The sequence below is a fragment of the Protopterus annectens genome, chromosome 10.part0 (genome assembly GCF_019279795.1).
Source record: "Protopterus annectens isolate FY-2018-M chromosome 10.part0, PAN1.0, whole genome shotgun sequence".
NCBI lineage: Eukaryota > Metazoa > Chordata > Ceratodontiformes > Protopteridae > Protopterus > Protopterus annectens.
In genome coordinates, this window is record NC_056744.1 from 905549923 (window position 1) to 905576345 (window position 26423).

Sequence of the window (26423 nt, forward strand, 5' to 3'; positions counted from 1 at the left end):
CACACACACACACACACACACACACATGCATGCACATGCACACACACACACACACACACACACACACACACACACACACACACACACACACACACACACACACACACACACACACACACACACACACATATATGCGTGCACACTCACTCACTCACTCACTCACTCACTCACTCACTCACTCACTCACTCACTCACTCACTCACTCACGAATGGGTGGTAGCATAGTGGCAGAGTGATGAAAGTTGCTGTCTCACAGCACTTACTTCTCTATTTCAATTCTTAGTTGAGGTGCATTTCAGGCAGACATTGTATATTCTCCCTGTGTCTGTGTGGGATTTTGCTAGGTGGTGGTCTGATTTCTTCCTACATCCCAAAGATGTGCCATACATGAAGGCATTCTTCCTATTTGCCTGTAGATATGCATGCCACGTGAGAATGAGTATGTTTGTGCACCTTGCAATAGGTTGGTGCCCTGTGCAACATTAGTTTCTCTACCTTGTGCACAATTAATGGTGTGATAGGCTCTAGTTCCCCTGCATCTCTGAACTTAACTGGACCTGCTAGTCTACTCTGACAACTTCTGAGTTAAACTTGGAACTCTGCTGGTTGAGAACATCATACCAAGACTTTCTAGTCCAACACTGCAGTCAGATGAGTCCCTATACCCATTTTGCACCTACTGTGATTTAAGTGTAAATTGAACTTGATAATAGGTAACAAAGATTATTGTGTGTGTGGGGGGTCATATTCACTATAGTCCATGTTGTCAACTCCAAGGTGCACGTACATCAAAGTATATACAAGTGAAATATAAGAAATTGGCCAGCTGCAGTGAAACCTTTGGTCCAGTGCTGTTACTTAGTAAACTGTTGATCTTGACATTTTCTGACACAGTAATGGCACCTTTGCAAATGAGACATTTCTGTTTTTGTTTCACATTGCACTATTTCATGCCACTACCCTTTTAATTCATTTTTTACCTTGATGTTTTTCTATATGTTACATGTAAAAGGGACTGGTGATTTGCCCAGTGTGACTATCTTGTGAAGAAAAAAATGGTCATATTATTCGATATTTGCTATACATTGTTAAGATAGACTGTATGCTCTTCATGAGGCTATATATATATATATATATATATATATATATATATATATATATATATATATATATATATATCAATATAATATTAAATGTATTTGTTATGGATGCAGTATTATGTTGGGTTTGTTTATTTTATTTTATTTTCAGTTTGTTGACCATGTTAGATCACTGATTATAGAAACCAGTTACAGGATCAGCCCAGGTTACATAACAGTAACATATAGGATCAATACAGCCAACATTAGTATGCACATAATTGAGAAAGATTTATAGAAGTACAATATCATATAATAACAGTCCAGCAGATATCTGGGCATTATCTATATTAGGACACACTGTCATACTTAATAGAGGTGTGGACGGAGACAACTTTGACATACCTATGTGGTAGTCAGTTAAGTGTTTTGTGCTTTGTCATTTTTTCAACATTAAAAAGCTTAAGGCTAAAGTATAAAAAATTGAAATTCTAATGTCGGGCATTACAAACTTAATATTAGTGAAAGACAGCCATGCACATTCAGCAAGAGGGCTGCCACCCCCTTGCACCACCTGCTATATGCAGTTTTAAGTGCTTTGCCATCCATTTGGGGGGGTGTGGTGGCTGCCAGGTGGATGCAACTCTGTCTGTTTTTTTTTTTTTTAATATTTACTTTGTTTAAAAACTAGAACTGAAAATTAGGCCTCAAAATATAAACTTGGCCCACGTCACACTGAGGGTGGCACATGCTACTGCACATCCTGGTGTGTCCTAATATAAATAGTAGATTGTCAGCCTGGGATGACATGCTCGACAAGCCACGTTGCTTCGCTAGGGACAGCTTGCTCCTGTCACCCTCAGGCTTTTGTATACTGGCCAAGGCTCTTGCCACACCCATAGTGCCTTTTTTAGGCAAGGCTCAAAGGACAAACCCACCTCCATAGACAACCCAAGGATAAAAAAAACTAAAGGTAATGCTACTCAGTGCCAGAAGTCTAAACTTCAAGATGCACGCACTCGAGGCACTCCTCAGTATGGAGAAAATTGATGTCTGTGCAGTAACAGAAACCTGGTTCAAGGCTGCTGAGAGCACCCCAACACTACCAGGTTATAACTCATACCATGCGTTTCGGCCCCAAAACTCAGATTGAAGCACAAAAGGAGGGGGAGTATCTATATTCATCAAAGATACCTACACCTCCAGGTTAGTGGCACTGCACGAAGCATCGGAAACCATCCATGTGCAACTAACAGCAGGCAAAACTGCCTTTCAGTTTGTAGCCTGTTACAGAACACCCTCCCTGTTACAGGAACCCCACTTGGCATTCCTGAGAACACTGGAGAATATGAAGGTCTCTCCAAATACTATGTTATTGGGTGACTTCAACTACCCAAACATTGACTGGGAAAACTACTCAAGCCCAAACACCCTCGCCCAATGGTTCCTTGAATTTATAAACTCTAACGCGATGGAACAACTGGTCACCACTCCCACAAGAGGGAACAACATATTGGACCTGGTTGTCACCAACATGGGGACTCTATGTTCCACACCAGAGGTAAACCCCTCATTGGTAAGATCAGACCATAAACAAATTTCCCTGGACATCCATATCCCGTCCCCACCCCCAGCCAAGGAAATCACTGTAAAGAATTTCTCAAAAGCCAACTTTGCACTTCTCAAGACTGAGGTGGAATCCTTCAAAGCCCCCGGGCCAGAGGATAATACAGCCCAATCCACAGAATCCTTTACAAATGCATTCTATGAGCACCTGCAGGAATGCATGGATCGTGCTATCCCAAATAAAACCAAGACTCACTCCTCCAAAAACAGGAGATCTGTCTGGTGGACCCCGGCCATAAATAAGCTATACAACAGAAGGAGGAAGCTACTACATGACAGAGCAAAATCCCAAAAAGGGAAGGCATCTCTGATCAGTATTAGCAAGAAACTTCGATCCCTCATAAAATCATCAAAGGCCAGTTTCGAAAGAAAAATTGCCCTAGACACTAAAGATAATCACAAGGCCTTCTTTAGTTATGTCAGGAACAAGGGTGGAAACTCCCAGATATGCTCTGAATTGTTTATGTACAAAATATACAGAACCTACAGACATAGCCAACATCCTGGCAGACAGATTCAGCGCAAACTTCTCCCCCCCTTCCCCCCCAAAGGAGCAAATGCCTATCCCAACTGAATGTAACCTCCCTGACATCACAGATGCACAGGTGAAAGCTGCCCTCTCCAAAGCAAAAAACACAGCATCTATGGGACCAGACGGTGTCCCAGGCTGTGTCTCACATGAGCTCCAAGAAGAACTGAACCCTCACATTAAGTCACTGTTCAAACTTAGCCTTACTACAGGATATGTACCCAAAGAATGGCATACAGCTACAGTGGTCCCACTCCACAAAGGTGGTGCCACAATGGACCCCGGGAACTATCACCCCATAAGCCTGACTAGTCAGGTCTGTAAAGCTTTGGAGCGTATTATCATGGAACTCATAAACAAAGACATTGGAAGCCTCCAGACACTGGACGCTACCCAATTCGGCTTTATTAAGGGCAGATCTTGCCTCTTAAACCTAGTTGATTTCTTTGAAACAGTTACCAAAGCCATAGATGAGGGTAAGGTAGTCCACACAGCCTACCTGGACCTCGCAAAAGCCTTCGACACAATACCCCACTTGGGGCATCATAAATAAGCTTACCAGCTTAAATATCAACCCCTATATCACAAGATGGGTTGCAAACTGGCTCAGAGATAGAACCCACATGGTCAGAATCGCAGGTGCCATGTCCGAATCCAAACCAGTTACAAGTGGCATCCCACAGGGCTCAGTTCTGGGACCTCTCTTGTTCGGTATATACTTCTCTGAGGTTCAGGCTATCTCGGGGGGATTATGGCTGACAAAGTTCACAGATGACTGCAAACTGGGGGCCATAATCGAATCTCCAGCTGACACAAGCATCCTCCAAAAGGGTCTCACAGAGACGGATGCTTGGTGCCAGAGCCATGGCCTCAAGCTAAATGCTAAAAAGTGCATAGTCATCCCCTTTGGGAAAAACAAGGTGCCTACAAATTACCACATAGGTGGTAATCCATTAATCGGAAGAAGTAATTAGAGATTTGGGGACCAACGTAGATAGTAATCTCTCCTTTGATAATCACGTTGCCAAAGTGGTTAGAAAGACCTTCTATATAGTCCACCTTATCACGAAAGGGTTCGCATCTAGATCAAGAGAGGTCATTGTGCCCCTCTACTCATCACTCATCAGGCCCATAATTGAATACAATGCCCCTTTTGGGATGTACCTTACCCGACACCTGCAGCAACTGGAGAGACCCCAAAAGTACCTCACCAAGAGGATCATGGGCTACAAACAGATGTCCTATGCAGCTCGACTAAAGAAACTCCAGCTCTACTCAATTGCTTACCGCCTACTCGGAGGTGATCTGTGCCTGACGTACAAAGCCATGTCAAACCCAGAATTAATGGGCATGCTCCACCTCAAAAAATCCAAGTCCCTGAGAGCTACACGTTCCAGGGACCTAAACCTAAGCACAAAAATAAATAGGACATGCTGGAGGGACGGATTAATTTCCCAGAGGCTCCCCTCACTCTGGAATAGAATCCCAATTCATGTTAGACATAGCCCCTCGCTGACCCTCTTCAAGCGAAATCTGGACGCGTGGATGGGAAATCGCAAATTCACCCCTGGGATCTCTTCTGTGTCCCTGCTAGACAGAGGCACAGTAAACTAATCTTAAAAGGGTACCTTCTGTGACCTACTTTACAGAGGCACAGTAGGCTAATCTAATAGGGAGGCGGAAGCCAAATACACTCTGGCTAGGCTTATAAATGCCCTAGGACAGATAGCCTAGTATCTACCTATGAATCTATGAATCTGTATATGTACAATTACAAGACTGTCCCCTGGATTCAGCAAGCCCTGCATGGAGTGTAGGAATAGTGCAAGAGCTGCTACACACAATACGGCCACTGAGCGATCCAGGATCAAGCTCCCGGGACGTGCACGAGTGCTCCTACACTATTCTTGCACGGACACCACTGCTATATGCTAATTACCTCATTTGCTGGTAAAAACCATGCAAATTAGGTGAATTAACGATCCAGGAAGCAGGCAGGCATCTGTGCAGGAACAGTGTAACCTGCAAAAATGTATTTCGTTACTAACCGAATACATTTCTGCAAATTACAAAACGGATGCATGACAGCTCGAAAGAAAGCATGTATTCAATGTAGAAGGCATGCCAATGGCCATTTGGCCATTGGCATGAAAAATAGTTGCAATATTATAAAAAAAATGTAATTTCTTTTTGGTCGATCTCGGCTGTTTAAGCGTAGGTAGCGGTGCGCAAACAGGATCGCCACGAAAATAAGAAAAAAAAGGGGGAAATAAGCTTTGATACCCATATCAGCATTTTGCCATAATAGTCAATGAAATGCATAAGACAACAATACCAGGGAATAGTGGTTGCCAAGGGGGAAGGCTCAGTGTGAGTGTGGTAACTATGATTTAGCATTCTGGTTTATGTAAATGAGGGAACTGATACTGAATTAGATTTCCTCTCAGTGTTAGCTTGCACCCAACCATGTAGGTGCAGCAACACCATTGTATAAGAGGTGGATGACCTCATAAGGGGGAGTGTCATGCATGCAGTAAGCTTATTGGAGCTGTGTGGCCTGTATTTGCCCTTAGCTAAGCAAAGCTAAGGAAGGGGGTGTGCCTCACATTTTTGAGCACTGTTTTCCCTGCTTGAACGGGTGTGCACGCCGCACACCGGGTTTTAAACAAAAAAAAAAAAAATAGCAGGTCTGTTCACATCTGAGCATTGGGTATGCACGGCACGCCCCGGGGCTTAAACGGGAAGGCAATGGGAAGGGAAAACAGGAGTAGGAAGGCAATCAAGGAGAACTAGCATAGCTGGCAGGTAAAGTGTATCAGAATCAGCCAATTACACAGGCAGCAGCCTAGCACACTACTTATAAACTATGCAAACACCTTTCAGTCTGTTTTTTCCCACAAACTCTACACCACCAGTGTACACAGATGGGGAAATTTTACCTGACAAAACTAACAAAATGTTAGGGGCTGCTGTCGCTCTCATACATCCATATGTGCAAGAGGCTGAGGGTGGTGAGGATGTGAATGCTGATGACTATCCCACAGTGAGGAGGAGGAGGAGAAGAGTGTACAGACCCAGGGTAATCTTCCAGGGGCTACATGAGCTGGAGATATTGGAGCGCTATAGGGTGGACAGGAACATTCTACAGCAAATTGCTGAGCTGTGCTGGCCCCACCTCACACACAGATCCAACAGAGGGGAACCAATCCCAGTGAATGCCAAGGTATGTGTAGGCTTAAGAATACTAACCACAGGTCCCTTCCAAAGGGCAACTGGGGATATCATGGGGATCTCACAGGCATCAGCATCCAGGGTACTCAACCAGTTCCTGGATGCCATGTTAGTACATGCTGGTGAGCACATATATTTCCTCAACACCCATGAGGCGCTGACCAGCAATATGCATCTCTTCCACCAAATAGCAGAATACCCTGAGGTAGTGGGTGCTATAGACTGCACGCACATACACATCAAAACACCACCCAGCGAGCAGGGTAGGGTCTACATAAACCGCAAGGGCTTCCCCTCCATCAACTGCTAGGTCATGTGCAATGCCCAGGGCATTATCTTGAATGTGTGTGCTGGCAGCCTTGGAAGCTATCACGACTCCCACATCTGGCATATGATACAGCTGTACCAGTCATTTGCCAGTGGGGACATCCCATATGGCCACCTAGTGGGGGATGCTGTCTACGCACTGGAGCTGTGGCTGATGACACCCCTCAGAAATGCACACACACCTGAACAATAACTCCATAATGAGGTACACGCACAAATCAGAATCATAATAGAGCATGTGTTTGGGATGCTCAAGTCACGGTTCTGCTGCCTGGACACATCCGGTGGAGCCTTGCAGTACTCTCCAGCTACATGTACACAAATGTTCATAGTATGTGCCATGCTACACAGTATGATCCTGTGGAAACAGATGCAGTAGAAACAGCACAGGGCAAGGCCACACAGCCCCCCACCATTGCCAAGGCCATCACAAGCAGAGAGTGACTCGGAGGAGGAACTACCTGAGCCTGCCCATGAAGGCAGAAGGAAGCGTGCCCAGTATGCCCAGGCCTTGGCAACGAGGCAACGCATAGCACATGCACTGACACGGTAGGGACCCAGGGAATGACACCTTTCTCTGACTCGCACATACAGCAAAAAGGATGCCAAACATGGCACTACCTGTGCTTTACCATGTATAGGGAGTGTACTATGTGCATCTGACATAGTCATCCCTCCAGCACCGTTCTCAATACTGGCCCAGCCACAAGGTAAGTCACTCTTTCTATCAAGTACTGAATGAAGTAGTATGTTATGATAGTTGTATCTATGGTATGGAAGTGAGCATGCAAGGGAATCGGGTGGCTGAATGGGATGGTAGTGGACACCTATATGGGCAGCATGAAATCCATAACAAATACTGGTGTCAACATACTAGGCAGTACTAGACAAGGTGACAAATCCCACTGCAGTACATGTGGTGGCTCAAATGTGTGTCCATAGGACACACACATGCATGTCAGTAAGGCTCACATTCCCACCACCAGCCTCAGCCAGCAGGGCAGGTGTAGATGACCATAAAGAAAGGCTGGGCTAAGGCCTTCAATTGATGGCAATGGTGAACAGCCCCCCTCCAGACCTACACAGACAGACTACAACAGGTCTGGCAGTTGTATGTTAGTTCTGAAGGGTAAGATGTCTGAAACTGAAATGTAGATCAATAAAACCTAAGATCTGTACTCTACTGATATGCTTCCAGTCTGCATGATAGGTCAGAATACAATATGAAATGGAAGCCAGCAGAGTACCTGAAATACTAGTATAGTCATAGCAAATGTTTAAAGTCATCAGGTGTGCCCCCCCCACACTCCTATGTAGAAATGCAGTAACATGTAAATGTGAGGAGTAATATCAGTGGAGCACAGATTACCCGAGCTGGCCCAATCTACAGGATAGATTGTTGCATGTGTACAATATACAGGGGTCTGTGTGTTAGATGGTTGTGTGTTCAATATTGTCTGGAAGTGGTCAGCATGTAGGCATGAAGGGTTGTATCTCAGTGGCCTATGGGCAGTATTGTGGTTGACAGAGCCATGTTCCAAAAACTGCAGTGCCAACCACAATGCTTGTCAGCAATACCCATGTCAGCAGTTGTCCATACTCACGCTCCAGATGTCAATATCTGTCACCACCTGAAAGATGGACATGCCATGAATGTGGGCCCATACATGCACACAGTACACATGTGGTAGTACCCTAGACAGAGTGCATAAAATGTAACTGTCAACTGCACACAACTTTGGAATTGTACATACAAGTTAGCAGCACATTAGTTGTCCATGTAGTATGGCAGACCAGAAAAGGCACAGTTATGAAGTAATGAGAGACTGGCTATGTCCCCGCACAAGGCAGGAGAAGGGGCATGTCCCAGGTGTATCTGTGAGTCAGCTGCAAGTAGCTTCCGTATCACACATGCACTCAGCTCACCCCACCATCAGCCACAGGTTTATCACAGGTCATATCCTTGCTGTAGGGAATGAGTACAGTATGTCCCCACTTCTGTATGGGAATACCCACAGAATGCAGCATGTTGAAGAGATGTCATATGCAGGTGTGTCCCTAGCTGTAAGCAGCACCCTGCTTGCATCCAGACCAATGGATCAATATGAACAGGAAATATTGCCATTAACACCTTGCAGACTTACCCTGTCACCCCAGGGGAATCCACTGGCTCGTAGCCTGGGAATGTAGGCATGACAGAATGCACTGGCCTGCTACAGATGGCCTGCATCACTACCAAATGGCTTACAGTCCTCTGTCAAAGGCCTGTGCCTCACCCGTAGTGCCAATGTATGGTATCTCATGGGGTCCCAACCAACAACCTAAACAGCCAACAGAACACAAATGCAAGGCCATGTTGACAAATCCCAGCAGCATGCCCCCATGTCTTACTGCATGAACTGTGGACCAATCCATAAATACCGCTGGGATGAAGGGCCAACTATAGGGATACTTTTCAGATATCACTTGAATAATGTTAGGAAGATGATAGAAAAATAGTGTGGGGGGAGTGTAGAAGCATGGATGCCATGAAGTGTGTGAAGTCTGAAACTCTGATGTGTGCCCATACTACCCCTGCCTGTAAACCCAGTAATGGGTGGCTACAAACCTTCTCATGAACCACAATGTGAAGGAGAACAGACCAGATATATGAGCCTGGCTCAGGGTAACCTGGGTGAATCTGTACAGCTGAGAGGTATGGACACAGCAGGATATGGCCATTCTGTTAAGTCGATATAGTTACAAGAAGGGGATCCTTAACCACCATACTACCAAGGTGCTGGACCATTTACACAGACCCATCAGCAAGTGTCTGTAGCTACCTCTCCAGAATGGCAGGAGTGTGCAAGAATGTGTAGGCTGCAGCCCACAATACTGGACTCAGCTTCATTCATCTTATATTTCCCGGTAAATAACTGTGAGCAAATAATTATATCTGTCAGTAGTTGATGACATAATACATCACAGTGTAAAACAGTACATATGTCTGAATATCTCTGCTAACACCAACCATGTAACACAAGCAGCACAGACAGCAATAGTTACAGTATCCCCCTAACTGTAACCCATTGTGACTCCATATTGTCAACCCATCTACAGATATCCTGCAGAAACAGATTGGTAGCCATAGGTGTAGAACACCAAACCCTGGACTGGAGTACAACCCTACCTGGAATGGATTAAAACACTCAATACAGAAGGTCATACTGGGCATGCTCATACACTTGGAGAAATGAAGGCCATGTCTGACAACACAGTGGACTATACATATCTGTCATTTGCAGATGTCTGTGCACACATGCCAAATTGTACACTTTTTATGCTTCTAACACACATTGGATAGGAATACTCACACATATCTAAGGCCAACAGACTATAATATGTCAAATATACACACACAGAGATGTGGGGAAGAGAGAAAGAGACAGACAGTGACAGAGAGAATTCCATTATGAGGCCTGTTCCACCCACTACACATCCATCTGGCCTATATCACATGATGTGCTTATGTCTATCACTGTAGACATTCCTTTTGGTAGCCCTCAGCTCTATAGTGCCTGTGGTACTTGTGATAACTGTGTAACATGGTAGTACAAATAAGTATTCATGTAGCATTTGTAAACTCAGTCCTGTCAAATGTAAAGTTGTGTGTAACTGAATGTGTGTATGTGTTTCCAGAGGAATGATTTATGGTCCATTCACACACACACTGCACTTCCTATTGCCCATGTTAACACTCCTGCTAATGTCAGTCACCTTGAAATAACTCTTTGGGAAGCCTCAGCCTGTATTAAGCTCTGTGGCACTTGCATGAACTGTGTAATACTATTGTGTAGTGTACTAGTTAGGTCAAAGTTCTAATCCCAGACATGGCAACTATGAAACTGTGTGAGAGAGTATGCGTGTCTTTGTTGATACCTGATTTTGTGGACATTCACACTTACTACTCTTCCTTTACCCCTCCTTTAGCACTGCTGCTGATGCCACTTACCTTCAAAGATACCTTTGGACAGCTCGCAGTATGATACCTCTGAGATCATCCATGTGCAACTAACATCGGGCAAATCTGCAATGCAAATTGTGGCCTGCTACAGATCACCCTCCATGACCCAGGACCACCACTCCGCCTTTCTGGAGACACTGGAAAACATGAAGGTCCTACCGAACACCCTGCTCTTGGGAGATTTCAATTACCCTACCATTAACTGGGAAAACTACTTGAGTACAAACTCCCAGGCTCAGCGCTTCCTGGAATTTATCAACTCAAATGCCCTGGATCAGCTGGTAAACTCCCCTACCAGAGGCCACAACATATTGGACCTGGTCATAACCAACATGGGTGACAGGTGCTCTGTACCAGAGGTCAACCCGTCACTGGTTAGATCAGACCATAAATTAATTACCCTGGATGTCCGCACCCCACCACTACCCCCAACCAAGGAAACCACAGTGAAAAACTTATCTAAAGCAAACTTCACCTTACTTAAGTCAGAGGTGGTAAGTTTCACAGCCCCCACGCTAAAGGATAACACTGCCCAAGATGCAGAATCCTTTACAATTGCACTCTATAAGCACCTACAAAGATGCATGGATCGTGCCATCCCTAGCAAAACCAAGACTCACTCCCCTAAGAGAAGGAAACCAGTCTGGTGGACCCCTGCCATAAACAGGTTATACAACAAAAGGAGGAAACTAGTTCAGAAAAAACCCAATTCCCAAGAAGGAAAGACATCCCTGATCAGTATCAGTAAGAAACTAAGGTCCCTCATAAAATCATCCAAGGCTAACTTCGAAAGAAAAATAGCCAAGGACTTGAAAGATAACCACAAAGCCTTCTTTAGCTATGTCAAAAATCTAAGAGGCAACTCGCAGATATGCTCTGAGATAGTGCAAAATAGCACAAAATATACTGAACCTACTGATATTGCCAACATACTGGCAGATAGATTTAGTGCAAACTTCACCTCCCTCTCACCTTCAAAAGGGCCCACAACAATACTGGAAAAGTGTAGTGTGCCGGAAATCACAGAAGCACAGGTGAAAATAGCCCTTTCAAAAGCCAAAAACACATCATCAATGGGGCCAGATGGTGTCCCAGGCTGCGTCTTGCACGAACTACAGAACAAACTAACCCCCCCACCTAAACACACTGTTCAACCTCAGCCTCTCCACAGGCTATGTGCCCATAGAATGGTGCACAGTAATGGTTATTCCACTCTATAAAGGAGGAGCCACAACTGACCCTGGTAACTATTGCCCCATAAGCCTGACTAGCCTGGTCTGCAAGGCTATGGAGCACATCATCATGGAACTCATTAACAAAGACATTGGGATCCTCCAAACACTTGATCCGACCCAGTTCGGCTTTGTTAAGGGCAGATCATGCCTACTAAACCTGGTTGACTTCTTCGAGACAGTTACCAAGGCCATAGACAAAGGAAAGGTGGTTCACACAGCCTACCTTGATCTCACCAAGGCATTCAACACCATTCCTCACTCGGGTATTATAGAAAAACTCACCAGCCTGAACATAAACTCCTACGTTACAAGATGGGTTGCCACCTGGCTTACAGACAGAACTCACATGGTAAGAATAGCAGGCTCCAGGTCTGACTCTAAACCAGTCACAAGTGGTGTCCCGCAAGGCTCAGTTCTGGGACCCCTACTGTTCGGCATATATTTCCCAGACATACAGGAAAACACAGGAGGACTATGGCTAACCAAGTTCACCAATGACTGCAAACTGGGACCCATAATTGACTCTCCGGCTGACACGGACATCCTCCAAAAAGGCCTTACTGAGACAGGCACCTGGTGTCAAAGTCATGGCCTTAAGCTAAATGCCAAAAAATACATAGTCATCCCATTTGGGAAAAACAAAACACCCACAAATTACCACATAGACGGCAGATTCCTTAATACAGAAGAGGTAATAAGAGATTTGGGGACCCAGGTAGATAGTAATCTCTCCTTTGACAATCATATTGCCAAAGTAGTTAGGAAATCCTTCTATGTGGCCCATCCAATTACTAAGGGGTTCGCATCTAGAAATAAAGAGGTTATACTGCCCCTCTACTCGTCACTCATTAGACCCATCATAGAGTACAATGCCCCATTTGGGATGTACCTCACAAGACACTTCCAACAGCTTGAAAGACCACAAAAGCACCTCACCAAGAGGATTACTGGCCTCAAACATATGTCCTATGCAGCCCGACTGAAAAAACTCTGGCGGTACTCAGTGACATATCACTTACTCAGAGGCGATCTCTGCCTGACTTACAAAGCCATGTCCAACTCAGAATTGATGGACATGCTCCACCTAAAGAAATCCAAGTCACTGTGAGCAACGCACTCTAGTGAGCTAAACCTTGCCACAACAATAAATAGAACATGCTGGAGGGATAGATTCCTGTCACAGAGACTCCCCATGCTTTGGAACAAAATTCTTAACTACATTAGGCAGAGCCCCTCACTAACACTCTTCAAGAGAAGCTTTGACAAGTGGATGGGTAACAGAAAGTACACCCCTGGGATCACTTCATTGGCTCTGCTTGACAGTGGCTCAGTTAATTAATCAATGGGGCAGCGAAAGCCGACACACTCTGGCTAGGCGTATAAATGTCCTCGGGCAGTTAGCCTAGTACCTACCTATGAACCTATAAGCTCAGTGGCACTTACGATAACTGCGGAATACCATAGTGTTGCATACTAGTTAGGTAGGAGCTCTAATTCCAGACATGGTAATTGTGAAACTGTGTGTGTTTGTGTGAGAGAGTGTGTGTGTCTTTGCTAATATCTAATTTTGTGGACATTCACACTTACTACTCTCCCCTTACCCCTCCTTTAGCACTGCTGCTGATGTCACTCACTTTCAAAGATACCTTCAGATAGCGCTCTAACATCTAAGCTCTGTGGTGCATGCGATAACTGTAATGCTACAGTGTAGCAAACTAGTTAGGTAGGAGTGTCAATCCTGATCTTGGCAACTGGGTAAATGTGAGTGTTTGTGTGAGAGTGTGTGTATTCTTACATAAACCTGATTTTGTGGTCATTCACACTTAAAACATTTCCTGTACCCCTACTTTAACACTGCTGCTGATGTGATTCACCATCAAAGATACCTTTGGAGAGTTATCCAACATGTAAGCCCCATGGCGCATGCGATAACTGCGTAATACTATAAGGTAGCAAACTAGTTAGGTTAGAGTTTCAATCCTGATACTGGGTAAATGTAAGTGTTTGTGTGAGAGAGTGTGTGTATCCTTGTAGAGACCTAATTTTGTGGTCATTCATACTTAAAACACTTCCCTTACCCTTTGTTTACCACTGCTGCTGATGTCGCTCACCTTCAAAGATACCTTGGCACAGTTCTCCAACATGTAAGCTCCATGGCACGTGATAAATGTGGAACAATGTAGTAGCAATAACTACATAGGTATGGGCTTGAATCTCATCCCTGGCAAGTGCTTCTGCGTGTACATATGTATATCCATACCACAGTGATTTTGGTCCCATTTACACCCAGTACACATCTCAGTGTTTGACTTTAGCAGTCCTGCAGATATCATCCACCTTAGAAGTACCTGTTGTCAACCCTAAACCATGTAAGGTCAGTGGTGCATGTGGTAAATGAGTAACTGTAATTGTCCGAAAAGATTGTTAGACAGAGGCTTGAACCTTACCCCTGGCAAATGTTTGTGTAGGGTAAAGTATTTTTTGGAATCTCTCACCCACTACATCACCCAATGCCGGTGTTTACAAGGGCAGGTGATGTTCCTCACCTTAGAAATACCTTGGGCAGCATCCATCCTATAAGCTCCGTGGCACGTGCAATATATGAAGTACACTGTAGTAAAAATACATAGCTAGGTAGGGGTTTGATTCTCAGTACTGGCAAGTGTATGTGTGTCTGTCATCAGTATTCTGTGTCGGGGTTGCTGTGATTATGTCATAACAGGATCCATTGGGGAGCTGGTTTTGCTAAATTATTATATTGAGGACCTAGTATATGTCACAATGTCCACATTACAAGGCCAACAGATGTCAAACATCGGAGAGGTTGGTGAAGACAATCCACAGCCCTAAATGTGACAGTATGGATTAGTGAACAATATAGGCAACCCTTCTATTACTCAGAGACCACTATTCACCCATGTATCATACACAAACATACTTGGCTAGGCAACAACCACTATATTGTAGTTCACCTGGATATTGCCTCACAGATAGTACCCATGGTGTGATAGCAGTGGACTGCATGCCTGTTGACCACAGCAGTGCCACTGACATCAAAAAGTACTTTGATGTGTTACATCTCCTGACTGAGTGCGTGTTATCCAGCAAGTAAAAGGTCATGGCACCCTGTTTCATCCCCTCAGTAGCCCAATAAATGTGTACAGTGGCCCTTTTGCTATGTTCCCCACTGGACACCTGGAACAAATGTAGAGTCTGAAAACGTACCCCACAAAGGGAATACCATGCCTTATACACATGCCCTGTATGGACAGACACCACTAACTCCACTGAATACCCATATCATACTGTCAAAGTTGGTGCAATCACGACCTCAGTTACATAGCCAGGTCTCACCAAATGAAGTCAGGAATGCTACATCAGAATATACTAATCTGTCAAGACAACATGCCCCAGAGACCTCAAGCACACTTCCACTCATCAAAAACATGCATGTGGGACATGTGCACAACCCAGACACTGTCCATGTTATGGAATATAAATCACATACATGGGAAGCAGTATACATCACTGGCCACCCACAATAGAAACCTGGATGAGTGGATGGTGAATACAATACCTACCCCTGGGGACCACTCCATTGACTATATCCTTGAGCCACACTGGGGATAATTGTCATGTGCGCTGATGGCAAGGTAATCCCTTGGGTTAGCCTTGTAGAGCCTTCAGGCCCATTCACCTACTACACACCTATGAAGCAATGAACCTATAGATCTCAGTACTGGCAAGTGTGTGTGTGTGTGTGTGTGTGTGTGTGTGTGTGTGTGTGTGTGTGTGTATAGTAATCCCAGTGTGTTTGGTTGATGAATATACCTGTATTACCCCGTGGCTGTGGTTATTAGCAATTGGAGGTGTGTCCAAACCAGAACATGTACCATTCTCCATTCTACAACAGATGTACATCAACATCTACCTATGTACAACCCTCAGCCCTATAATCTGAGGCATATGCAATCACTGTGTTACAGACCGGGAATTACCGTGCACATACTGTAACCTACCTATGACATGGTGGATATGTCCCCACACTGCCATACCCTGTGGATTTGATGCAGGGCCACATCCTGGTGACACACAGACACCTAGCAAGGACATGGGATACAGCATGTGAGAACACATTCACTCAGCACATCACTTGTGAGGGGATAGAGGGGTAAAGCTGGCAGTGAATGTATTGCCAAGACTGTGGCCAATATCTGTCTCAGAATAGGTATTAGCTTTGTGCAGTAACTCGCAGCACTTGTGTTTAATGCTGTGGAGGTTGTTGATGTAACTATCATGGCCGTTGTGACTGTTGTCAATGTCTGCTGCATCTCTGCTGCCATAGATGCCTATTGGGGACTCCATGAGGGATCCAAATTTGTGTTTGAGGCTAATAAGGGAGTTCAACAGTCATGGGACACCACCTTTCCCTGCAACAGTGTCCGCCTTCTGATGTATACTTCAGTAATGGCAGGGGACCATCACATTGTCTATCAGTGTTTGGAGGACAGTGTCTGGGTTCTGTTGGCTCTGGCTAGTACCATGCATTCACGTACCTGTTTGTACAGTGCCTATGTGTATGAGTCCACAGTCATGCAACTACATCCCATTGCCATGGGTGCAGTGAAAACATCCACCCCTGTTTTTTTTCATGGCTGCAAAATCAGCTTTGGAGAGTTTTTGCCAGGTGGCTATCTTTGTGGGGGGTGTGGCTGACATGTTGAGTTCCATGTTGATTACAGCCTGTGTGAATCTCACCATGCAGGGATTGGCATCTGGGGATGAGCAATGGTCCCATATTTAAGTGGTCAACACAGGTCATGGCTGTTGCATCCTCTACCATGGGTCAGTATGAGCTGGTGTAGGGCAATGGAAATGATGAATCCTATAAGTGTTGGGTGACTGTACTGGCAATTGGCTACATTCCCCAGGTGATGGAGGGGTAGTTGAAGACTTGTACTATGTCAGTATTGCATTAGGCCATCAGAGATAGCAAGGCATTGATGAATGTGCATTGACAGTCTAGGGACATAGATGTGGACCCATAGCAGGCTATGGTCTGGATAGCACCATTACCCCAAGGTGGTTGTACTGGAAGTATCTCCAATGCATTATGATGGGATGCTAGTCTGGAGGTGTTCCTATCCATAATGAATATGGAGACAGCACCACCTGTGGAGGTGTGGTGTGGACCATGTTTGGGGGCTGACAGCTGTGGAATGCGTCATAGCCTGATACTGCAGGTCTGCTGTCTGCTGCTGTGAATCACCTCTCCACTACAGCAGACATGTGTCCTCCACTCCAACAACTGCTATGAGTGACTGCATTCTGACGGATGTCCACTGTTGAGCAGCATGACCCTCAGATTGCATACATGTGTAGCTGTTATGGTGGTAATAACATTAGGAACACTGCCCAATAAGGCATCATAAGGGTGGCAAGACACGTAGCCATTACTTGGCAACCCAACAGTGACAGATGTAGGACATCCATGGCAAGTCATTGGGTTCTGGCAATCATGCCATCCCGGGCAGAGAGGCCCTGGATCCCCTGAGAATGACACATAACATGTAAGCCAATGCTGCAGTCAACCATCTGTTGATAGTACCACAGCATCATTCTGGGTGACAGCGGTACACTGCCCAGGGCTACTGTCACACCTGCCTGAACCACATAGTCAGAGAGTTCAACCATGTATCCTGTCATGTAGTCCAGGGAGGTGTGCCCCAATTCATTCACACCCACATGGATATGGAGTGATACTCGTAGTTGTTGTGGAGTGACATGACTGGCTGTGTCATATGTTAGATGCTGGCATGTGATTGATATTTGGCTGTTAACTGCTCCATATTCGACCAAGTGAGTGGGATGTGTGTGCCTCAGTATTGAGTTTCCAATGATCACTGTATTGTGCAAGGGGGTTAGCCTTAGGGGCTTAGGTTGGGGGCACACTGTAGGTTAAATATGTGTCCCTTGGCATGTACCATGTCGCGGTGCCTGAGTAGGTGTCTGCCTTGCTGGTCTGTGCTGTTTGGGTAGATGTCCATTGAGTGCCTCTGGGAAGGTGGGTGTGTGGCTTTTCACTGTATGTCATGGCAGTCAAAGTGGGTGTTATGGTGATCTATGTGTTCCACATGGTGTAGTGCAGGTGTTGATCTTATCTTCTTTTTTTTTTTTTTTTACTCAACAAATTTTTATTTTGTTTTTTGAGAAGAAAATAAAAAAACAGTAAAATTAGATTACAATTCAATAATAGTAAAAGGAACAAAAACATTATTTACAATATTTACAAGTGACCCAAAGGAGAAACAGTACAATAATAATTAATAAAAAATCCAGAGAAGAAGAAGAGAAAAAAAAAAAAAAAAAAGTCCACAAAAGTCTATATCTCTTTGAACTCATATGATGGAGATTGTGTCTAGTTGCATTTCTTCTATGAGTGTAAGTATTTTATTCCAGGGGTTGTCTGACCATTTTCTGGGGAACATTCTTTCTTCCTTGACTTTTATCTCCTTTTGTGCAGTCTCCTTAAGTAGAAATATAAAGTCTTCAAAACACGGAGGAGTTGCAGATTTCCATTTCCTTGTGATACACTTTCTGGCAACTGCCAGAATAGTACATAAAAGATATTGATCTCTTTTATTCATAACTACTAATTCATCTATATTCAAAAAAATTAAAGACTTTGTTAAAACAAATGTATCATTATAAATAGCTTGAAGAAAATTGCCAATTTTATCCCAAAACGTTTTAATACAATCATAAAATATATGAGACCAATCCGCTTCACAGCTTAAAGAGCATCTCCAACAAATAACATTTTGATTTGAGTTGAATTTAGCTATTTTATTTGGAGTATAAAAGGCTCTATGCAAAAATTTCCAGGTGAAGATTCGCCATGTTTGTGTATTAGAAGTTAGTTTAATGGAGTATAGAAGATTATTTTTACAATCGTTTGACAGATTTGTTGATAAACCTCTAGATATAAAATTCCAAGTGCTTTGATCTATTTTAGCCTTGTAGACTATTAAAATCTTGTATAGTTTAGATGTTGAATTTAGCCAGTTATGGTTATCATAAATCAGTTCTTGAATATAGTTTATAAGTTTTGGCTTAGGCTTGAAGGACGAATCATTAATAATTTTGCATAAATTTTTAGAGTAGAGTAAAATTTTCTGGAGACTTACTCTGTCTACATTTATTATATTAAATTCATTTGTAACTTGTTGACTAGTTAATGTTTTAAGATTATTTATGCATTGGGCCCAACATATGAGATTATTAGATTCCCAATTAATGAGGGTGTTATCATGAATTTTCTTTTTAAATTTCTTTGATGTATTAAATGGTAATAACAGTTCAAACCATACTTTTATATCAGGATTTGAGTTTATAAAGGATCTGAATAAATTATAAATATTATTTAAATATGATAGATTAGTAGGTTTTGTTATGTTATTTTGAAGATTAATGCATAATATATGCCAAAATCTATTTTTGTGAATATAGTGTGATGTATTATTTATTATTTTGTTTTCATTTAAAAAATAATCATATGCAGAGATTTCAAGCAGAAGAGAAATTTGGATTTACCCAGTTTAAAACTAGTTTAAAAATGGAGGCTTTGATATACGTCTCTATATCTGGAAAATTAATTCCCCCTAATTCCCATGGTCTAATGTGATGAGAAAAAGCAATTCTATTCCTTTTGGATACCAAAGAAAACATAATAGGCTTTTGCTAATTTCTTTCAGAATTTTTTTATTTGGAATTATAGGTATTGCTAGTGCTATATAATTTATTTGTAGTAGAAGAATCATTTTTATTAGCTGCAATCTGTCCTCAAATTTTAGAATCAATTTATTCCAATTTTCCGTACGTGTTCTTATTGAGTTTAAAATTTTATTATAGTTTAGTGTCAGAGTAGTATCTATTTTATCAGATATAATAATTCCTAGATATTCTAAAGTAGAGACTTTATCTCCAAGTATATGATATCTACTCAAGTGAAGGTCCCCCTTTCTGTTAAATAAAATATGTTTTGATTTAGATTTATTAAAACAAAGGCCAGAATTTAGAAAAACATTTTCCACTTGCATTTCTAGTTCATGAAGAGATTCATTATTTGGTGATAAAGTTAGTAGTATATCATCGGCAAACAACATAACCTTGGAGTTAAATTTATTATGAATACTTAAGCCTTCAATTTTTGAGTCAATCTCCATTGTAATTGCAAATAGCTCTATTGATAAGGCAAAAAGAATGGGAGACATAGGACAACCTTGTTTAGTGCCTTTAGTTATTTTGAAAACTTCTGATGTAAATGGACCTAATTTTACATAGGCCAAATTATCTTTATATATATTCTTTATCATATTAATAAAATTTAGAGGAAACTCAAAAGTTCTAGAATTCTAAATAAGTAGTCCCAATTCACTGAATCAAATGCTTTTCTATATCTAGCGTGATTATGACAGCCTCTATATTATCTCTATTTAATATTTCAATAATGGTTAGGATTCTTTGTATATTGTCATAAGCATGTCTGCCATAGATGAAGCCTGTTTGGTCCTCATTTATGATTTGAGTCAAGGATTTTTTAATTCTATTGACTAATATAGACATAAACAATTTGTAATCGTTATTAAGTAGAGAAATCGGTCTATAAGAGCTACAATGGGAGGGGTCCTTGTTCTCTTTTTTTATTGGAGTAATTAATGAATATCGCCAGGAAGGTGGAATTATGTTTTGAGCTTGAATTTCATTTAGAGACTTATGAAGTAAAGAAATTGCAGAATTTGGGAATATCTTGTATAATTCCATTATTATTCCATCTATTCCTGGGGCTTTATTATTTTTACTCTCCTTAATTTTGTCATTTATTTCCTTGAGGGAAATGCGTTGTTCAATATCAATTTTAATTTTTCAGGTAATCTATTTATTATAGGATTGCTAATTTTGACTCTATTAAAATAGTATTGTCTTTATTGTTTCCAAAATGATTAGTATAATGAAATTTAAAAGCTTCTAGGATATCATTTATGTCTGATACTTTTTTATTACCTTTTCCTTCATGTATAATATTTGTAATATTGTTTTCTATATTTTGCTTCTTTATTTTCATTGCTAAGTTATGTAAGTGTTTTGGAGATGTTGAGAGTGAACTAAATTTTAGTTTTTCCAAAGCCAAATTAGTCTTATGAGTTAAAATTTCATTATATTTTTTATTTAAATCTTCAATTTCTTTTTTTATTACCTGGGAATTCTTTACGTCAGAAGTATTTGTATTAATTTCTGTTATTTGTTTTGGATACTGTGCAATTCTGATTCCCATTCTTTTGTTTTGTTTTTAAACCAAGATATGATCCTACCATATAAGAAGGCCTTTAGAGTGTCCCATATTATTATATTCTTTAGATCATCAGTAGAATTTATTTCTAAAAAATATTGAATTTCTGAGTCTAGCCATGGTTTAAATTGTTTTAATTTAGTAATGTAAGTTGGTATTCTTGAGGCAAAATTTAGTCTTTTAAAATCTATTTGTAATTTAAGGATTAGGGCATTATGATCAGAGAGTGGGCATGGGATGATAGAAAATTTTATTATCTTCCTATTTAAGTCTGGGGATATAAAATTTTATCTATTCTTGTTTTAGTATTAAAACGATAATCACTATGTGAGTATAATAATGAGTTAGATTCTTTGAAACTAAATGTATCAATTAATTTTAAGTTTTCTGTCCATTTCTTAAGGTATTTACCTGTGGAAGAGAGACGTAGGTTCCTCTTGTTGGTTGTCTCAGAACTATCTAGAATACAGTTAAAGTCTCCTCCTACTATTAGAATACCTTTATTCACCCTATTAATTAGCTCTATCTGCTTTTTAACTGTAGATAGTCCTATTCCAGGAATCCAATACACATTTACCAGTGTCCAAATTCTATTCTGAAATTTTATTATTACAATTGAAAGTAACCCTTCTTTATCCTCATAGTTGTAAATAATTTGTGGGTTAGTTACACTTTTCTTCCATAAAATTAAAGCTCCCTAGTTTTTTTTATATGAGGAGTGAGAGAGAATTAAGTAGTTATTAGGTATCCAGGTGAAGTTGTCATCAGTTTTAAAGTGGGATTCCTGTAGAAATATAACTTGCTCTCTGTAATTTTAGATATCATAGTAAATTTGATCTTTTATAGTATTATTTAAGCCATTGACATTTAAAGACAACAATGTTATGTCTGTCATTTCTATAGGATATTATATTATAATTTTAAAAGAATACATTGGTAAAGAACTAATATTTATGAGGACCTGTGAAAACATATATGTTAATTTTCCCCTCTTTCCTCTGAGAAGAACACTGAAATGAACACAACTGTTTCTTTGATAGTTTAACAAATGTTTCAGTTTGGGCCACTGAAAAAAATAAAAAGTGAAAAATATTGTAACAACATACTTTATTTGACTGAAAAATAACTTTACTACATAGTTCCACAAACATGAAGTGCACAGCACTTCTAATCTGATTGATCTGATAAGATCAAACAGATTTTCCCTCAACGTCGACAATCGCATGGAAAAGGATATTCAAAGTTGAGCTCCATTAATTGGATCCTGAAGATATCTTAAAATATTAATATTTGATGAAAGAGTGTATCATGCATTAGTACTATGTTCCTTGATAAATCAACTCAATAAAGCAATTAATCTTTTACTAGAAGTTTGTACTTATACTAGAGTTAATGTTACTTTTTTAATGAATGTTCTAAGTAGATGTCTATTACAGCTGAAGTAAATATTTCAGCTTATCTACCCTCTATAAATGTGGTTATATTACATGAAGTATGTCAGTTGACCTTCTCTTAGCAGAGATAAAATGCATAATAATATATACATTTAGATTATATTTGCATTTATTTTGTTGAACTTCACATTTAAAACAGGTTATTAGTGTGACAGATAGTATTACTATCTTATAAGGACTAGTCCTCTTTTTTAATTCTTCCTTAATTACTATTCTAAGTAAATTCTATATAGCCTCTCTGCGTACATATGTACAAATATACTCCTATATCTACACCAAAACATTTTCACATATAAACACACATAAATATTAAATAATCTTAATGGGTTACCTAAAAATGTGTGCAATATAATTGAGAATTTGTGTGAGCACTCTTGAAAGGGTTGGTACCTTGTTACTGCTGGGATATGCCTATTTACTGACCTTATTAACCTTATTAGTAGATTAAGTGGCCCATCAAAAGATGTGTGAATATTGTGAATGAATATTCTTAATTCTTATCTCTAAATCTTACAGCAATTAGTGAAGAGTACCTATATCATTTAACTATATTATTTATGAAGTTTCTTAGGAGTGTGATGGGAGTACACAACATTTCAGACTTGGGGTTGTTAAATATTCAGTAACAGGACTCAAGATTGTTCAATACTTGTTGTAACACATCTTAATACAGTTAATGATTTGAAATAACATGTGCATGTCACAAAGAATCCATGAATACATAAATACATGAATACATGGGCCTCACCTCATTCACCAAACCCATGTCCAATCCAATGTCAAAACAGTCAAGAACACTACTCTGAGGGTAAAAGCACCTCAACCCCTAAACCCGTTAAATAACTAAACACTAATAAACCTACTATTTTAAAGCTACTAATATTCTCTAGTAATTTGTATAAAACTAAAGTAATTATATATAGCAACTCCAATATTGCCTTGCAGTGAGACAAGCATAGATTTACTGATCATTACTGAAGTGCCGTTAAATCTAAAATGCTGTGTAGTGGTTGACTATATCCTGCTTATTACTATACCTAGTATAAGTTCTGCTAACACTTCTATCAGGTATGGTGTGAGGAGGTATGTTATTACTATAGACTTGCACATTACCATCCCACACCATACATAACACTGTTACTGTTTCCAATAAATGAAAACCAAATCTCATACTTTCAAGAAGTCAATCTCAACCAACTAACACCCAACAAAACACAAGTTCAACAAATGAGGAGAGACCCAAATACATACATAGTATACTGTTTATGCAAACATTTCTCTAAAACTTTATAAGAAAAGCTCATGGATGTGTCATAGTGTCTCCCAAAAAATGTATAGTGTGCACATAAAACACATTTGACCCTACCATATTTCCTTTCCTGTTTTTTCCCCATCTGTGACATAAAAGTGAAAAAAAAAACTGTTGATATTACTGTATCATTAGGAATCACCGTAAGCATTTATGGCATAGTGGTGTACCCATTAACTGTTAAGGTGAAGGGTAAATACAGCAGATTGTGCTTATCTTCAAAAATAATACAATTTATACATAGAAGTTAGCACTGCACTTATAACTGCAGAGAAAGCACATAGCAAATATTGTTACATAAATAGACATGTTTCCCAATTGCAGGATGTTTTGATTATAGCTTTATTTTATATTATTGGTGTTTTACTAATTCAATTTTAAGGTCCGTGTAGGTGAAATTTCGCCAAAATACCAAATAACAAAGTTCCACATTGCTGCAGGTTAATGCTAGTCCATTATACAGCTCACGATATTAACACTATTTACTAAATACTTGCAGTATAGGTTACAAACAAAGCAAATTCAGTCATTGCTAAAATTAGCACTAACTGCCAAAACTGAAAAAACTCTCATCAATTAGCTTGCTCTAGGTTATTAAGCTGTAAAGGAAATTAAATTACCTATATGAGAGACAAAAAAAAAAAAAAACAGGTAAAGAGGTGATATACTACCAACTATTCATTACTGCATTCCGATGCTTGTAGGCATCTAAAAGCGAAATATTCAGAAGTATGCATGTACCATTCCTGTCAGGTACTGCATTTATAGGCATTTTTTAATTGATAAGTGGGTAAGCTTACCTGACCTAAAATGCCCTTTTACATGGATGACCCAAACGCAGTCTAAATAAGAAGTTCAGAGTCACACAGTAAGAAAATGGGAGCTATCAAAATCAAACCCTGAGTTACAGTCAGTAACTAATCATGGATACAATCCGGCAGCTCCACTACAATGATTAGTTGGGATTTTATCTCACTTTTAACAGACATAGCGCAGTTGAAAACTGAATTTATGTATTTGCTTGCATTAGTTAACTACACTGCCACACTTTTGGTATTTCCCGACAAGAAGAAAGTAACTAAATGGGCTTTTTTATTTATATATATATATATATATATATATATATATATATTCCCCCTTTATTTTAAACATGTGTAGCATACTTTTTCTTTATATGTTATACATTTACCTGTTTGTACTTTTGCTAAAATCTACTCAATTCTTGAACTACTCAGCTTCTGGAGAACAGATTAAAACATAAAGGGGCTACGAAGTCAGGTCACAGTTAGTATTTTCATTGAATGTTCTAACTGACAAAAAAGACTCTGCAAAGCAAAACTAATGCAGTGTTCTACAAGCCTCAGCTTATAGACATGTTTCTTAACTTATAATGGAATGTTAGGCTATATTAGTGAAGATATGAGGTAACAAAACTGACTAGAAAGCTCGAGGGTATACTATGAAGCAATAATAGTCTCCAACTGTCAATTAGAATGTTAAAACGCTAGAAGGCGATTTTCTGCCTTTTTTTTTTTTTTTTTTCTTCTTCACTACTATTCACTTCTTCTTCATTACTATTCACTTCTTCTTCATTACTATTCACTTCCTTCTTACTCTATACAACGCTCTCACATATTCCTGAAGAAATATTCAAGGAATGCCCTTTTTTTTAGACAGACTATAAAGAATTGGATTTAATTTAATAAAATTTTGCACAGTAACTATTAATCAAAATGTTAATAACTTTATAATAATAGTGGCCTTTCATTTAAATGCTAATACTCTTGTGAGAGTTTAACTAAAGAAAGCTGGAACAGAAAAAAAAAAAAAAACACACACAACTCTAGCATCTGAAGATTCTATCAAACCACTACCATATTAATATGTTAACATACAGATTATGATACTTCCTAAATAAAGAGAAAACTAATTATGTGACTGAAGTGTAATGAAATTAAGGCTATGTATAAGAATCATACCTTAGTTAATGCTTTGAGAGAAATTGATTCATCAATGTTCTTAACATCAGTTTTTTTTTTTTTTTTCCTCACATCAGTCCAAGTGTTTTTTCCTGAGGTTCTCTTTAAGGAGGTTGAATTTGACCAGTCCATTTCATCTGGTAGTAGGATTATATTGTTGTTTTTAATGAAGGAAGTGGCTTCTTCAATGGTGTTGAATGATCTCATGTCATTACTATGCTGAATTCTAATTTTTGCAGGATATGCAAGCTGTGCCTTTATTTTGTTTTGTTTTAAGAATTTCACTAAGGGCCATGTTTTCT